Genomic DNA, 11,638 nt, shown 5'->3' with positions numbered 1-11,638 from the left:
CCCTTTTGTTGTTTAGGCTATATCCCGAAATTTTCTTCGATGAACGCAAGTGGACCGGCCCTTGGTTGTGCCAATGCGAGGAATAACCTATGACCCTACAGCCGCGAAAGGTGGTGCAAGAAGGAAGGGGAAAGGGAAGAATAATGTGCTCGGGGTAGCAAGAGAAAGGGTGATATAAATGTACACCAAAACTCCTAAGCCGCAGCCAGCTGGCAAGAGGAAAGGTGCCTCGGTGGTGGCATCCCCGTGGCCCCAAGACTCCAACTCCGACGGACAACTCTAGCAATGTATCTCTGTACCGCATCGTTCTTTGCTCTTTCTCCACTACCAACACAGCTTGACCTTAACACGGTTGATCCCTCGGAATGCCCGTCGCGTGGATCTCCGACACAACTCTGTAATGAGGCACGGGAATATCAGGGAGGTGGACGGCTCACACACTAGAGGTCCCCCTTTAGATGAAGTGTATGCTATGGGTATTAATCTTGATATACTTCTAATGGATTGTTGTACGAATGCACTTAACCTCTAATTGAATCCCTAATATTTTTAAATAGTCAAGGACTATTTCTCTTTATGATTTTTCCAAATGTAAAAGAGTATATATGAAGAACGGTTAATATTGTGCCAAGTAAATTCCCCTTATCCCTAAGTGAATCCATTAAACGGGGGTTAACGCCCCAGTTCTTATTACTTGTTCTTACCAAACCTAACCTATTTTCCCAAGTAAAGCAAGGTTTATGAATTAAGTTAATATTTGCAACCATCAACTAACAATGGAGAATAAAGAACAAGTAAACCCTAACAACCCATTATGCATATATCAATCCTAATTCCCAAGCACATAACACCCATCATTGGGTTCACAACCTTAGTAATGAATTTAGCTACTCATATTGAGGAACGAAGAACATAATATAATAGTATTCATAATGCTTACAATTGATTAGAAATAGAATAAAGTAATTGCAATTGTCTTGTTCTCCAAAAGGCTCCAAAAACCAAGAGTATTCAATCTTAAGAGAATAAGGTCTAAAACTGATAATGAATAAAACCCTACAAGAAACTATTTATAAGGTCTCAAAAAACACGAAATTACAACTGGCCAAATTTGCCCCTGATGGCATCAAATACGATCTATATATAGTTATACGATCACTAAGTCTTCGTTTCTTCGCTTCAAATTACGAACACAGGATACGGCCCATATATAAATATACGGTCCATGAAACTTGGCCGTATCTTCTCATCATCCTGTTGGGATCGAAATAACATGGCGTCATGCGGAAGCTAACAATTGCAAATCTTCAACGACGATAAATCAGACAACAACAAATATATACTAAAAAGTTATAATATTATAATATGATTTGGTCAAGTGACCTAGGTATTGAAAAACTCATATAAAAAAAAAAAAAAAACATTAAAAATATGAGAGAATAAATCTCCCGTTAAACGAAACTCTTTTAATAAGTACATTGTGGATGCTTTTAAGTCGTGTGTTCTATTGTACGAGAGGGATTCTTCAATATATAGAGGTTCAAAACCTTTTCCTCCGAAAAAAGGACTAGCCAAATATGGAACAGAATTATATTTTCCTTTCAGAATAAGTAAAGCAACTATGGTTATATTTTGACTTTCCTTCAAGAGAAAAGTAAAACTCAAATATGGTAAGAAAATTAGGGCAAAATCCTAACAAACAAGCTTGACTTTCTGTCTTGTTTTTTTCATCCACTAAATACGAGCAGGGATACGATCCGTATTTCTTGTCTGTAAGTCAGCTTCTCCAACTTCAACTTTTTGTTTCCAATAGCTTCTTAAATACAACCAGGAATACGGTCCGTATAAATATATACGGTCCGTAATTCCTTCACTTGGTATTAATTCATGCAATTTCGGTGTTCTTGTCCTTTCACTCGTCAATTACCTGGAAAAAAAATAAAAACACATCAAAACAACACTTACTTGCTTAAAATCAAGTAAAAATTCTTACCAAAAGGCATCAATTGTGCCGTAATTTCACGGCACATCATGCTACGCCTAGGATCCTCTAAAGTAAACATGATTTGTGCAATTAGCTATAGTCACGCGTTCGTTGCATTATGTGACTGTCATTGAAAAAGGCAATACTAGTTGGTTTCAGTGATGGGAAAGCTTCCAAAAGTTTACTCAGAACACACATTTTTTTCCTCATTCAAAAGGTTACTCAGAAATACATCTTTTTTTTCCTCATTTGCTGAGTCTTTTTGTTCCTTCTTTACCTGGGAACTATCGATTAGTTCAAGTTTAAAACATCGTCTGACTAAAAAATTGTCACATCAGAGGAATTTTTTTAAAGGGTAATGGTAAAATATGCTAATTAATGCTACAATTTTCTTATATATTAATTTTATCTAATTATCAGGTACTAGTAGATTTTTTTTTCTTTATTTATGATGATGATCAATATTACGGAACACTCTCATTTTTTCATGGGTCAAGCACGAGGAAATTCTCTTTCAATAATGTGTGGCCGTGAGATTCGATCCTAACACTTTATTTATTTAATAATATGAACACCTATATTATCCTTTTTAAGCATTTTTTTTTTTGGTAGCTAATACCTCAAAATTTTGTCACATGGCATGCACTTATATATTGCAAACAAAATGAAGCGTGTGAAGAGGGAAACTTAAAAAAAAAAAAAAAAAAAAAAAAAAAAACTCCCTTCTTCTTAATTTAAGTGTCTTACCGTACTTTTTATTTTCGAGTCACACACCGAGAGGGAAGTGTGGAAAACACTATAAATCCTCAAAAAAAAGAAAAAAAAAAAAAAAAAAAAAAAAAAAAAGTGTCTTACCGTACTTTTTATTTTGCTTGTCCCAAAAAGAGTTTTCTTTCTATATTTAGTAAGTTGACAATTTAAACATCCTATATGGCAAGTTTAAAACCACAAGATTCAAAGATGTTTTAGTACATTACACACAAATCTTTAATTTAGGACCACAAGATTCAAAAGTCTCTTTTTATTCCTTAAACTTTGTGCCCAATCAAACTAAGATACTTAAATTGGGATTGTGGGAGTAATAGAGTTTAAACTAAAATTTGTCTCGATCATTTCTCACCAGTCTTTCTTTCGGTTACTTGTGTATTAGTATATAGAATTTCAAACTTCTAATAGTGTACAATTCATAAATTTCGAGAACAAGGATGAAATATGTCTCCTACATAATGATATTTCCCTTTATGAGGAAATTTAATTAGTATTTTATTCTCATCTAGGTGAACTACTATTATGAATTCTCATTGTGAAACTTACAGTATTTTTGTGTAATGTACTATCTTTGCATTTCATATAATTCTTGAGTGATACTTATCATGCAAGGCCAAACAAGAAGAGAAGCCATAATTAACAAGGAACAATAATAATTATATAAGATGTTACATTACTGAATTAATGTTTCTCTTTTCAAGCCTAGCGTCCTCAAAAATTTTCAAAGGATGAATGATACTCTAATAAAAAATAATATAGGGAAAGAAAAACAAAAAGAAATTTAATATGTACCTATTAACAACTTTGATGTTCATTGATATATAATTCACTTTTGTTTTTAGTTATCTTGCAATTTCTTAAAAATTTCCAATGAGGCAATGATTTTCCTATATGGATATAATATTATTTATCTCTAAGCTTTATATAAGGCAGAATGGTCTAGGACCCCTTTGAACTTGTCGATTTTTATTTAGTTAAACTTTACGTTAATGCCCCCCCTCAACTTGAAAATATGATAGCCACCCCTAACAAGAAAGAGAGATACACTCTCTTTTAGCGCGTGGAAGGGTGAGAAATTGAAAAATCAAAATGGGGTATTTTTCAACAATTGCCACATAATTATATAATGATTTTATTTGATCCAATTTTATTTCTTATTGGTTTTTCTTAATATACATTGATGTTATCCCAATTGTGTTTTTTTCTTTTTCGATATGATGATTATTTATTTCCTATGTATTTTTTTTTTTTACTTTTTTTCGATCCAAAAAATAATTTAATTAGGAAAGTTTCAACTTGAAATTCTATTTATTTTATTGAAATAAAAATAAGGTTTAGCAAAAGTAATGAAGTTTAGAATTTTTTGCAAAAATATTGTGTATTTTCTTTTCATGCAAGTAATTTATTTAATATGTAAATTCTATTTGGTTAATATTTTATTTGTTTCTTTTTTAGATTCAATAATTATTTGTTCTTATGTTCATTATAAAAATAACTTAATATATCATTATCTTTAGGCAAATAAAAAAATTATAGTCAAAATATTTTCAAGTTCTTTTTTTTATCTATGATTCAAATAATTGTTGAACTTAAAAAGTAAAAAATATATATATTATCCAAAAAATGCCACACGACAAAAAAATCCAACTCCAAGGGTTGTCGCATCCGGGGGGTCATGCCTATATTTTCAATATTAAACGTAACGTTTGGTTTACACTAAAAATCGACAAGCTTTATTTATATAATCATCTAAACGTGCAAATTGTGTTTGAAATTCTTCAAACTTTTTATTGGTATAATCGAAATTCTTCAATAATTGTAAAGTTTATCATTATTATAAGTTTGAAAAAAGTGTATAGTGACATACTTCACTATAGAATTAGGTCTGCTTAAGTTTAACCTCTTGATGTGATTAATATTAGTTCTTAATAGAAATTCTCTTTCTAATGTTGGACAGACACTAGATTAAGGAGCGCATAATAAAGCGAATACCCACATGAACTGGCAAAGAAATCGAAAAAAAAAATTAAGGAGCAAAAAGCCTACAACAATTGAACTTCAAGAAACCTGAAGTTTGGAATTCAGGACATAGGCCCGAAGATCGAACTGTACAGTTCAAACTTTAGGACATTCGGTCAAATTTTGAATAGTGAAATTCTAACTTCAGTGTCCTTTTTTTTTTTGGTCTTTTTTAAACTTTAGTGTCCTAAAGTTCATAAGAGTGTCTTGAAGTTCATTGGAGAACTATCCTTTCTTTACTTCTATGTTGATTTACCTTGCACGGTAAATAGTTTGAATCTTGAAGAAAATTAGTTGTGAAGTTTCAATAGTTATTTTCTGCTCAAATTTCTTAGTTCTGTTAGTTTCTTTCATCATCTTCAGTTCAAAAATACTTCACTGTATAAGAGGCCAAATTGTAATAAGAGAATGTTACGGCTTTTGAATATTAAACAAAATTCTCTCCCTCTTTCTCCTCTCTCAATAATTATGTGCACTGGTTTAGTTTGTTCAAAGGTTTTTCTTCTTTTAGGTCCCTTATTAGAACTCCCTTATTAGAACTCTGCAATTGCTCTTTCTCCTAGTTTAAAGAAAGAGCATAACATACACAAGTAGATACTCTAGCACCAGAAGGTCCAAATCAATGACATACTTAATTCTTCATTTATCTCAATCATGGAGAACTAAATATTCTTAATTTACTCCCTCCATTCACTTTTATTTGTCCACTTTTGACTTTGCACGCCTCTTAAATTTGTCCACTTTTGACTTTACACGCCTCTTAAGAATTAATAAATGAAGAATTGATTTTACCATAATACTCATATTAATTAGTGTATAGTCTCAATAGACTTAGCTTGAAAGATGATTTGGAAATGAGTAATTAATGTTATGGGTAAAACAAGAAAAAAAGTTTCCCTTTCTCTTGATATGCTAAAATGGATAAGTATAAGTGAAAATATATTTTTAGTATAGTGGACAAGTAAAAGTGAATGGAGGGAGTTGCAGAAGAGGAAATATATAGTAGTGCGTCTCTCAAATCATGAAAAAGTGGCTATGTTTTAAATACTTTACAAATGTTGGTTATGTTTTAAACAACGTTAAACGTCAATTCGCAGAATTGCCCCTCTTTTGGGGTGGTCTTTAAATTTTGCCCCTCATATTTGAAATCTTTAAATTTTGCCCTTCAAATAAAACCCATGTGATCCAGGTTCGAACCCCTACTCAATCAAAAATTTTAAAAAAATTCGCAATGCGTAGTTTAAATTTCGCTATGCCCCCACCGATACACTTGTTAAGAATTACCAAAGTTATGTCGAATTCGCATACTCATGCCTTATGGGCAGACTTGGCATAAGTATGTCGGGTCCGACATAACTTTGGTAATTCCTTCACAAGTTTATGCCGGATCCGGCATACTTATGGGCAAACTTTTAGTTAAGCCTAAACTAAAAGTCTTTTCCTAGTTATGCCTTATGGGGCAGCCTTATGCCCCATAAGGCATAACTTTTCCTTAAGACATAGACTTTGTCTTATAAGGCAAATTTTTAGTTATGCCTTAAGGAAAAATTCTGCCTTATAGGGCATACTTTTAGTTATGCCTTATGGGGCATACTTTTAGTTACAACTAAAAGTATGCCCCATAAGGCATAACTAGGAAAAGACTTTTTGTTAAGGCCTAACTAAAAGTTTGCCCATAAGTATGCCTGATCCGGCATAAACTTGTTAAGGAATTACCAAAGTTATGCCGGACCCGGCATACTTATGCCAAGTCTGCCCATAAGGCATGAGTATGCCGGGTCCGGCATAACTTTGGTAATTCCTTAACAAGTGTATGCCGGGTCCGGCATACACGCGACCCAAACCTTGCCTTGCAATTTTTTTTTTTAATTTATGCTTGAGCGGGGGTTCGAACCCAGAACCTCATGATTTCTGCGTGAACGCTCAGGGTTACAATGCGAAAGGCAAAAATTAAAGACCAACAATATGAGGGGCATAATTTAAAGACCACAAATATGGGGGGCAAAATTTAAAGACCACCCCAAAAGAAGGGCAATCCGCGCAAAAAAATGGGATTTCTCCCTATCATGTGCTATGGGCTAAGTTACAACACTGCTCAACCTAGTAAGAATTGATTTCTGTATAGGCCCAAGCTGATGAACAATTAATGTGGTTTGTTGATTGTAGTGAAATTGAAGGTGAGTAAGAGGTGCATGACCCTTTTTTTTTTTTTTTTTTGTGAGAAAAACGCAATATAAATTTTCTTGGGATGCTATGTTGGTTTATTCTTAACCTAAGTACTATTGTTGAAGAACTTACGACATTTCTGCCCAACACTACTGAAAGGAGATAGGACTCGGAAAGGCAGTATAAAATTATTAATTGTTCGACCTCTTCGTTTTGTTTACTTCTCTTTCCTTTTTACATGATTACCTGAGTTTCGGACTCATAAAACATTCGGATTTTGGTGCACCGGGCTGCCTTTCTAACACATTCGGATTGTGTTCGCTTAATCACTAGGGTACGTTCTCGAGGAGTGACCGTCAATGATTCAAATTAACAAATAAATTCCTATGATTTTTTTGTAAAAAAAAAAAAAAAAAATTACAAACGTACGCATCATTCTCATGTGTTTTACTCCCTCCGTCACAAAATAAGTCTCACTTTAGGATTTCAAGACAAGAAATATTAATTGCTTCTAACTACTTAATTGTGCTCAGTTTTCAAGAAACATCTAATAAATAGGGAACTTAGTAAAATATACCTTGTATTTATTGGTTTCTTAATGGGTGTGAAATGAGCTAAAGCGAGCCAGAGTTTTGAATTTACAAAAAATCTCAACCATCTCTTACGCAATCAAATAAAAAGAACGTATGCGAACGGATAAGAAAAGGAAATACAAAAGATATCCACCAACTTACAAAACCGAAACAAGCATCAACAATCGAGAAAAAAAAAAAATGAGAGATACAAAAATTGCACGAGTTTAATTTCTCAACACTTGGGAAGGTCCATTGGTGGAGGATGCAACTTTTGATTTGGAAGTTTTCCATCAAGAACCAACCATGCCATCCTCAATCCCCAACTTGTGTGAACTTCCAGGTGACAATGCATAAACCATACTCCTGGTGACGAACAACGACAATTAACATCATTATTGGGAGAGTCAGGAATTCTAACTAGGAGATTAAAGATACAATAACTCCACACCTGGATTTGAGACTACAACACGATAGAACTTGTTAGCCACATAAACTGAAGGTTGCAGTAAGTCAAAAGTGAAGGTTCTATATAAGAAGTTTTAAACTACATATTGTGAGCTTATTTGGAGCTTTTCATAGTCAAAGTCAAAGGCTTTGTTGGCAGCGAGATTGACTTTAAGCGCACGGCTCAAAGTCATCTATTTACAAGCTTGCATTCAATGGTATATCAATCCGTTTTCTACTTTGTACCATCCACTTCTAAGATCTTTTTTGCGCTATTTCATGTATAGTATACTTCTAATGAATGGTTCAATTAAACCCTCTTCATATAATGTAGTACCACCCTTGTAGAGTGTACACCATGTCATAATATTTCTATCTTGTTCTTTTATGAATAGCTTCTTGCAGTTTATATAGTATTTACTTTGTTAAACTAGATCTTAGACTTATGAAATGAACGATATTAGAAACTTTTGAATGCAAATTCTTAAATTACCTGGGTTATCGGCAAGAAATCGAATAGCAACCCAACCACCAGAAGGGACACCCACAGTGTTCCTCTCAATAGGGTCAACAAGGTTGAAAGTTGATGGATCCTTATTAGGGTCAAAATTCCCAAACCCTTGGCCAACAATAAAGAAGTTGAATCCGTGAAGATGAAGAGGATGACTTTCAGCACCAAGAATGCTTGTATCTTGCATTACTAGCTCCACACTAGTGTTAAATGGTAAAACCATGAGTTTTGTATCATTGTTAACTAGGGTGTTATTTGGAGGGTTTCCGGTATAGTTAAACCAATTTAAAGGACTATAAGGAAAATCAGGCTTGTATACACCTTTGGATTGCCCAAAGAAATGAGATTGGAGAAGTGCAAAATAGAGGTAGTATAAGTGACACATTATTGATTGAAGCCGAGAATTTTTTGCCATTAGGTCCTTGGCAAGTTTTGTTTTGATCACAAGGACTTGTTCCAAGACCTACTGTGAAAAACAAATGTTTGTCGACATTTAGAGGTACATTAGCAGGGAATTGAGAAGCCGCGAGACTTCTTAATTTACTTGTAAAATTGGTGACAAAATTTGTGTCGTTGAGAGCCGGTAATAATGGCTTAAAGAGTGGTAGACTTCCCAAATGGGGTTTTAATTTTGATTCATACTCTAAAATTCCAGCAACTGTGGAGTTGTCAAATGTGCCAGGACCTGTCACATATGGCCGAGCAATCATGTAAAATGTGGCATTAGGAAAATGAGGTTTAGTTTTGAGAAGAACATTATAGGTTTGTCCTGGTGTAATAATAAGTGTATTTGTTTCAAACGGTTTAACATAAACTCCGTCAGCATCGATAATTCGGAAAGTGTGATTTGCAATGCTGAAGAAAAGATCGTCATTAAGGGCAGCATTGATCAATCGAAGAAGGTAAGTTTTTCCAGGCTTCACCTTCAGCTTAAAAGTATCTGTATAAAGAACATCCAAAAGTGTTAACATTCTTTTGTGCAATCCATATTGTGTCAATTATTTTGGAAGGGATGAAGGAATATTAGACAATAGCATTCTAGCTATACAAAAAAATGTTTACTACCTTTGCTGGAGCAATTATACAAAGGGCCAGGAAGTCCATTGATAGTGTAAGCATCAGAAACATTTGGACCTCCACCTGTTTGCAAAGCTTGGGCAATTATAGCTTCAGTGTCTACATTGAACCACTCTCCTGTAACATATATATTGCATTCATCAGTTAATCATTAGTGTTTTAATAACTTCCTATAATCAAATTAATTAAAGATTATATATATAAGTTTCAATTCATTCAACTAGCTCAATAAATAATGATTTATTACCAAAGAGGATAGGAACTTCTTTGTGGGGTTTGGCAAATGGATAAGGAGTAGTTTTCTTTGGAAGAATGATTATTGGACCATAAACAGTTGATCTCAACCATGAAATATGTGCATGCCACCAAAAAGTTCCTCTCTGGCCAACTATAGTGAAGTTATACACATATCTCTGACCAGTTTGAATTGGACATTGTGTTATATATGCCGGTCCATCTGCCCATCCACTACGAAGCTGTCGAATTCCATGCCTATTGTAAGAACAAAAATATATTTAAGCTTAGGAGCGTTTGTAGTTAAAGTTATTTGTTCAAAAAAGACTACATATTAATCGTGAACTATCAATTGCTTGTGGAACATTGTGAATTGCACGAAAGTAAAAGTTTTTATGTTTACCAATGGATGGAGATGTTGTTTTGGACATTATTGATCACCTCGATTTCAAGACGATCACCTTCCCTTGCCACAATGCGAGTGCCAGGGAATTTTCCGTTCACTGTAACCATACTCTTGGTGTGGCATAGTCTTGTCACATTTTGCATTTTGATCTGAAAGGCAAAACAGAAAATAAATAGTAATATATGTACTAGATGCTAATTATATTCTGAACCAAAAAAGAAAGAAAACAAAGTAAGCTATGAAACTATGTAATAATAAATATGTATGCATACTTCAAATTTATAGTGCCTGGTCTCAGCTAAAACGCTATGGAGGAGACATAATGCAATCAGGGAGACAAGACAAATTCCAGTTGCACCCATTTTTGCGCAGAAAATTGAATCTCTCTACTTTTGCTTTTCTTACAAATGTAACTTGCTGTTGTTGTTCTATTAAGTGCATGGAAGTCATGTATATATATAGAGAAATGGTTGCAGAATGGCTGATTTGGTGAAATAAAAAATTAAAGGATAATGATTTGAAGAGAAAAGTGAATAGCTTGATTGTAAGCTATCTTTTGTTAGACCAACTGTTGTTGTAGAACAAACTTTAGAGTGGTGTCAAAGTATACATATATTTGTATGGTATTAGTATATATTTGACATGCAAAATTGCATAGTAGTATATTCGGGGTTCTGGAGATTTGGTAGCTTTTGGACTTCACTATTTATTTAAAAGGGAATGACCTAAATTGCAAAAAGATCGGATTAAAGAACGAAGAGACGAATTTGTTGTTGAATTTGAGTGTCAAAGCATTCATATCCTAGGGTGATTAATTCGTAATAACATGCAGTATGAAGTTTCAAGAACAATAATACTACCAATATTTTAGAATTTTGGTGGTGATTAAAAAACCATTTTTAAAAAGAAAAAAACTGTACGAGGGAAGTTTAATGAAATTGACAAGTCAAGCATAGGTCGATGATGTTTAAGATGCTTTAATATTAAGTAATTAGGGAAAGTAAGCTTGTAGCTTAAACAAACTTTTCGACTAATACATTAGGCATGTGGCCATATTTTAACTAATCATATGGTCAAATTACATTTTTTTAATACCCTTTCAACATATATAATGCTATTAAAAAAGATACCTGGTTTTCACCACGAGTGTAAATTTTTAAGTGTTACATCATCTCATATAATTTGTATTAGAAGTAAAACAGGACACGGATGACATTGGTCCAAGACGACTGTAACACAATCTTTTTTGACGTAAGATTTTTATCTAAAAAAAATGGAAGCAAATATATTGGCATGTACGCCAAAGTGTTGTGTTTCGGGAAGAATACAAGTGTTTACACTTAACTAGACAGTTAATTATAAGAATTAATAAGTCAAAGTGAAAATGTATAACAGTTAACCATAATTAAATGTTAAAAAGTGTTTGTGCAAGACATATATTTGTTAATTTGATA

At 33.4% G+C, this 11,638-nt stretch overlaps 1 pseudogene; it reads right to left on the bottom strand.

The window, feature by feature from the left end:
• Positions 1-7,496: 7,496 nt before the first annotated feature.
• On the bottom strand, positions 7,497-10,599 carry LOC132057129 (laccase-17-like; annotated as a pseudogene).
• Between the last annotated feature and the right edge of the window lie 1,039 nt (positions 10,600-11,638).

This window comes from Lycium ferocissimum, chromosome 5 (assembly GCF_029784015.1).
Source record: "Lycium ferocissimum isolate CSIRO_LF1 chromosome 5, AGI_CSIRO_Lferr_CH_V1, whole genome shotgun sequence".
Lineage (NCBI taxonomy): Eukaryota > Viridiplantae > Streptophyta > Magnoliopsida > Solanales > Solanaceae > Lycium > Lycium ferocissimum.
This window is presented reverse-complemented; position numbering and strand designations above follow the sequence as displayed.